This window comes from Hyla sarda, unplaced genomic scaffold (genome assembly GCF_029499605.1).
Source record: "Hyla sarda isolate aHylSar1 unplaced genomic scaffold, aHylSar1.hap1 scaffold_59, whole genome shotgun sequence".
In the NCBI taxonomy this organism is placed as follows: Eukaryota; Metazoa; Chordata; class Amphibia; order Anura; family Hylidae; genus Hyla; species Hyla sarda.
In genome coordinates this window covers 375,227-383,289 of record NW_026610603.1, presented here as the reverse complement: position 1 = coordinate 383,289, position 8,063 = coordinate 375,227, and positions in this window count along the sequence as shown.

Sequence of the window (8,063 nt, the reverse complement as noted above, 5' to 3'; positions counted from 1 at the left end):
ACACTGACACCACACTCATCACTGTGCACTCACTATATACACTGACACCACACTCATCACTGTGCACTCACTATATACACTGACACCACACTCATCACTGTGCACTCACTTATATACACTGACACCACACTCATCACTGTGCACTCACTATATACACTGACACCACACTCATCACTGTGCACTCACTATATACACTGACACCACACTCATCACTGTGCACTCACTATATACACTGACACCACACTCATCACTGTGCACTCATTATATACACTGACACCACACTCATCACTGTGCACTCACTATATACACTGACACCACACTCATCACTGTGCACTCACTATATACACTGACACCACACTCATCACTGTGCACTCACTATATACCACTGACACCACACTCATCACTGTGCACTCACTATATACACTGACACCACACTCATCACTGTGCACTCACTATATACACTGACACCACACTCATCACTGTGCACTCACTATATACACTGACACCACACTCATCACTGTGCACTCACTATATACACTGACACCACACTCATCACTGTGCACTCACTATATACACTGACACCACACTCATCACTGTGCACTCACTATATACACTGACACCAACACTCATCACTGTGCACTCACTATATACACTGACACCACACTCATCACTGTGCACTCACTATATACACTGACACCACACTCATCACTGTGCAACTCACTATATACACTGACACCACACTCATCACTGTGCACTCACTATATACACTGACACCACACTCATCACTGTGCACTCACTATATACACTGACACCACACTCATCACTGTGCACTCACTATATACACTGACACCAACTCATCACTGTGCACTCACTATATACACTGACACCACACTCATCACTGTGCACTCACTATATACACTGACACCAACACTCATCACTGTGCACTCACTATATACACTGACACCACACTCATCACTGTGCACTCACTATATACACTGACACCACACTCATCACTGTGCACTCACTATATACACTGACACCACACTCATCACTGTGCACTCACTATATACACTGACACCACACTCATCACTGTGCACTCACTATATACACTGACACCACACTCATCACTGTGCACTCACTATATACACTGACACCACACTCATCACTGTGCACTCACTATATACACTGACACCACACTCCATCACTGTGCACTCACTATATACACTGACACCACACTCATCACTGTGCACTCACTATATACACTGACAACACTCATCACTGTGCACTCACTATATACACTGACACCACACTCATCACTGTGCACTCACTAATATACACTGACACCACACCTCATCACTGTGCACTCAACTAATATACACTGACACCACACTCATCACTGTGCACTCACTATATACACTGACACCACACACATCACTGTGCACTCACTATATACACTGACACCACACTCATCACTGTGCACTCACTATATACACTGACACCACACTCATCACTGTGCACTCACTATATACACTGACACCACACTCATCACTGTGCACTCACTATATACACTGACACCACACTCATCACTGTGCACTCACTATATACACTGACACCACACTCATCACTGTGCACTCACTATATACACTGACACCACACTCATCACTGTGCACTCACTATATACACTGACACCACACTCATCACTGTGCACTCACTATATACACTGACACCACACTCATCACTGTGCACTCACTATATACACTGACACCACACTCATCACTGTGCACTCACTATATACACTGACACCACACTCATCACTGTGCACTCACTATATACACTGACACCACACTCATCACTGTGCACTCACTATATACACTGACACCACACTCATCACTGTGCACTCACTATATACACTGACACCACACTCATCACTGTGCACTCACTATATACACTGACACCACACTCATCACTGTGCACTCACTAAATACACTGACACCACACTCATCACTGTGCACTCACTATATACACTGACACCACACTCATCACTGTGCACTCACTATATACACTGACACCACACTCATCACTGTGCACTCATTATATACACTGACACCACACTCATCACTGTGCACTCACTATATACACTGACACCACACTCATCACTGTGCACTCACTTATACACTGACACCACACTCATCACTGTGCACTCACTATATACACTGACACCACACACATCACTGTGCACTCACTATATACACTGACACCACACTCATCACTGTTGCACTCACTATATACACTGACACCACACTCATCACTGTGCACTCACTATATACACTGACACCACACTCATCACTGTGCACTCACTATATACACTGACACCAACACTCATCACTGTGCACTCACTATATACACTGACACCACACACATCACTGTGCACTCACTATATACACTGACACCACACTCATCACTGTGCACTCACTATATACACTGACACCACACTCATCACTGTGCACTCACTATATACACTGACACCACACTCATCACTGTGCACTCACTATATACACTGACACCACACTCATCACTGTGCACTCACTATATACACTGACACCACACTCATCACTGTGCACTCACTATATACACTGACACCACACTCATCACTGTGCACTCACTATATACACTGACACCACACTCATCACTGTGCACTCAACTATATACACTGACACACACACTCATCACTGTGCACTCACTATATACACTGACACCACACTCATTCACTGTGCACTCACTATATACACTGACACACCACACTCATCACTGTGCACTCACTATATACACTGACACCACACTCATCACTGTGCACTCACTATATACACTGACACCACACTCATCACTGTGCACTCACTATATACACTGACACCCACACTCATCACTGTGCACTCACTATATACACTGACACCACACACATCACTGTGCACTCACTATATACACTGACACCACACTCATCACTGTGCACTCACTATATACACTGACACCACACTCATCACTGTGCACTCATTATATACACTGACACCACACTCATCACTGTGCACTTCACTATACACTGACACCAACACTCATCACTGTGCACTCACTATATACCACTGACACCACACTCATTACTGTGCACTCATTATATACATTGACACCACACTCATCACACTGTGCACTCACTATATACACTGACACCACACTCATCACTGTGCACTCACTATATACACTGACACCACACTCATTCAATGTGCACTCACTATATACACTGACACCACACTCATCACTGTGCACTCACTATATTACACTGACACCACACTCATCACTGTGCACTCACTATATTACACTGACACCACACACATCACTGTGCACTCACTATATACACTTGACACCACACTCATCACTGTGCACTCACTATATACACTGACACCACACACATCACTGTGCACTCACTATATACACTGACACCACACTCATCACTGTGCACTCACTATATACACTGACACCACACTCATCACTGTGCACTCACTATATACACTAACACCACACTCATCACTGTGCACTCACTATATACACTGACACCACACTCATCACTGTGCACTCACTATATACACTGACACCACACTCATCACTGTGCACTCACTATATACACTGACACAACACTCATCACTGTGCACTCATTATATACACTGACACCACACTCATCACTGTGCACTCACTATATACACTGACACCACACTCATCACTGTGCACTCACTATATACACTGACACCACACTCATCACTGTGCACTCACTATATACACTGACACCACACTCATCACTGTGCACTCACTATATACACTGACACCACACTCATCACTGTGCACTCACTATATACACTGACACCACACTCATCACTGTGCACTCATTATATACACTGACACCACACTCATCACTGTGCACTCACTATATACACTGACACCACACTCATCACTGTGCACTCACTATATACACTGACACCACACTCATCACTGTGCACTCACTATATACACTGACACACCACACTCATCACTGTGCACTCACTATATACACTGACACCATACTCATCACTGTGCACTCACTATATACACTGACACCACACTCATCACTGTGCACTCACTATATACACTGACACCACACTCATCACTGTGCACTCACTATATACACTGACACCACACTCATCACTGTGCACTCACTATATACACTGACACCACACTCATCACTGTGCACTCACTATATACACTGACACCACACTCATCACTGTGCACTCACTATATACACTGACACAACACTCATCACTGTGCACTCACTATATACACTGACACCACACTCATCACTGTGCACTCACTATATACACTGACACCACACTCATCACTGTGCACTCACTATATACACTGACACCATACTCATCACTGTGCACTCACTATATACACTGACACCACACTCATCACTGTGCACTCACTATATACACTGACACCACACTCATCACTGTGCACTCACTATATACACTGACACCACACTCATCACTGTGCACTCATTATATACACTGACACACCGCAATGTTTTCGCGGGTCACCCCTACCGAAGTTGATGAGCATTAAAAAAAAAGGGAAAAGCGCCGCAATGCACTATATCTATTTATCAGTGGGTATGTAGATTACAGTGCTGCTTTAGACAGCAACTCACAAATGACGTCTTCTCTAATCAGCGTCGTTCCCTTTTCTTCTCCCCGGCCATCGTGAACATTTCTTGGGTGATAGAGGGGTGTAGATGGGTGACAAAGGGGTGTAGTAGAATGTACATAGGTGCCAGAGGGGTGTAGAAGAGTGTACATGGGTGCCAGGGTGCAAAGGGGGTGATAGAGGGGTGTATATTGGTGACAGAGGGGTGTTGGGGGTGGACAGGAGTGTACATGGGTGACAGGAGTGTAGAGGGGTGTAAATGGTTGACAGAGGGGTGTACATGGGTACAGATGGGTGTAGGAGAGTCTACATGGGTGTTGAGGGGTGTACATGGGTGACAGAGGGGTATGGAAGAGTGTACATGGGTGGCAGAGGGGTATAGAGGAGTGTACATGGGTAACAGAGGGGTGTAGAGGAGTGTACATGGGTGACAGGGGGGTGTAGAGGAGCGTACATTGGTGACGGGTGTAGAAGAGTGTAGATAGGTGAAAGGGGGCGTAGGGGGTAACAGAGGGCTGTTCATGGTGTCTCTCGCACGTGCCGTCGCTGCTCCGCCCAGGCAGTCCCCAGCAGTGATGCCTCTTTAATCAAGCGAGGAGGAACCAAAGAGCCGCCCTGTGTTGCACAGGGGAAGATTTTGTCTACTGGACCAAAACGGGAAGTTCCCTGGGCGCAGCCATATTGGAGGTTCCGGCTGCTGCGTCTCGCTCTGCTGCTATCCATCAAGCACCCGCTGCAGCGCAGACTCTGCAAACACCAACAATTGTCAGTATTAAGTCTCTGGTGTGAGTACCTGCTAGCATTAACTCATTAGTACCTGCAAGTTTGGTCGCAAGACATATTACAACCGGGTACCTGCAAAATAGAGAAGGAGCATACTTTGCAGTACCCCCATTAGTCAAGTCCAAGCCATTGCAGCATTTCAGCAATCATCTTAAAGGGGAAAGCACATTATTCTTAAAGCAACAGCTCACTCAAAACTCATCAAGATGTCAGAACCCAGCTCTCTAGATCAACCATGCGACAGCGCCCCTTCATCTCCAGCAGCGAGGTCATCACCTGCCCCAGCAGCCAGGACCTTGCCCGCTCTACCTGCAGTCAGCATCAACAGTCCTGGTGTTCCAGCGTCTGCACCGATATTCATGGGGATCCCTGTCCTCCCTACCTACAATGGAGACCCCTTCACCCTGAGGGATTTCAAAGAGAGGATCCAGAGTTTGTTTGTCTTTTACTCTTTCCCTCTTAACCAACAGGTGCAATTGCTCACAGGGCAACACCAGGGACCAGCGCTAGAAGAAGCGACTGTAGGAGATCTTTGAAGGACTGTACCAGGTATTGGAGTCACATTCTCCATCAGAGGTACGTCTCCGGTTGTATGAAAGGCGACAAAAGCCAGGTGAGACCTTGAAAGCATATGCCGTAGCCCTACAGAATGCCCTAGAGACTGTCCAAAATCTAGATGGTATAACTCCCGAGCAGGGCAACAAGGTGTTAATGGACAGATTTATTGATGGGGCTCATAACAAATGGGACAAAGCCCAGCTGAGAATGTAAACGGTCCAAAACCCCAACTTGTCCTTCCCCGCTTTCAAATGACTGGCTATCCAAGTGATTGAGTCCGGGACTGAGTTAGAGGAAGTTTGTACACCCTTTATACCTGTTCCAGAGCCACTAGGGGCGGTAGCCAAAGCTATACCACCTCCGTCATCTACCCCCGCCCCAGTGTCCTCTACTTTGCCAGTGACTGCAGCCTCTGTTTTACAGAGTGTTAGGCAGGACATTGAACAACTAAGGCTGTGAAGGAACTTGCCACCCGTGCCGCTCCACCTGTTAACCACCCCTGCCAAGAAAAACTGCCCCAGCCCCTGTTCCCCGGAATTTCAATTACCCTTTTGCACTTACTGTAACAAATCAGGACATTGAAAAAATGCAGTGCTGGGATTTAAACGGATTTCCCCTGAGGTCGCGGACCGGCCCTCAGGAAAACAGTCATCAGGTCCAATCCCAGAATGAACTCAGTCAGGACTCTCACTTTATGTCGCCTCCTGCCCCTATGTAAAAGTTATTGTAGAAGGTGTACCGTTGAAGGCGTTGATAGATACAAGGTCACAAGTGTCTACTATACCTAAAAGTGTTTTCTATCAGCATTGGGATGCTAGTTTATTGTGTGAACCTGATGATGTTAACTTCCGAGTAGTTGCGGGTAATGGGCAACCAGTCCCCAGACATGGATACTGGGAGCCAGCTACACAGTTGGGAAAGCATGAACTTACTGGGCAGGGAGTGATTGAAACTTATGTGACAGATATAGGATCTGCTGAGTTTATATTGGGGAGGCCTTGCATGCCTCTCTTCCCCATGTGTCCCCTTCATGCCAGCGGGCTGCGCAGCACCACTTGAAAGTTCTGCAGGTGGAGCAGAAGTTTGCCAACAAGCAAGGTGAAATCAGCAGAGTACGAGTTCAAGACATCAGGTCGGTGACCTTACAATCCAACACGGAGACTATCATCTGGTGTTGTGTACGTCCCGGAAACAAGAATAGGGACTATCAAGGCCTGCTGGAACCTATGCCATTGGAAGATCATCCTCTTGTTCGAGCTGCGAGAAGCCTTGTCACTGTCACCAACGGGACAGTGCCCAAATACACTCCTGTAGCCCAGCTGTACCTCCTAGAATTGAAAGACATTGTGACAGAACATCTGGTGGCCCGACAGTGTGCAACTCAAGTGGCCGAATCATCTGGTGAGAGCCCTCCAGAGCCCTGGTGGGCGCAACTCCAGTTTGGAGACAACGCAACTCCAGTTTGGAGACGACACTACCCCAAGGGACCAAGTCAATGGAATCATCAATGTTGCCAAGAGGTACCATGAGGCTTTCAGCAAGCACCCCACAGACTTTGGGCAGACTTCAATGATTCAGCACCCAATCCTCACAGGTGATAGCCCACTAATCAAGGAAAGACACCGTCCGGTCGTGCCCTGCATGTATCAGACTGTCAAGAAGATGCTGGTCGACATGAAAGAGGCAGACGTAATCCATGAAAGTCAGAGCCCCTGGGCGGCACCACTTGTCCTAGTCAAGAAAAAGGACGGAACCATCCGCTTCTGTGTCGACTACAGGAAATTGAACAATGTCACACATAAGGACGCTAATCCATTGCCAAGGATCGAGGAGTCACTCACAGCCCTTGGGTCGGCTGCTTACATCTCCATCCTGTGGATATTAACCAGTGGATATTGATTTTCCTTGAGAAAATGGGTATAAGAAAAGATGCCCTTTGCCCAAAATGCAATAAGAAAGAGGCGGATCTACAGCACTTAATGTGGGACTGTTGGAGAGAT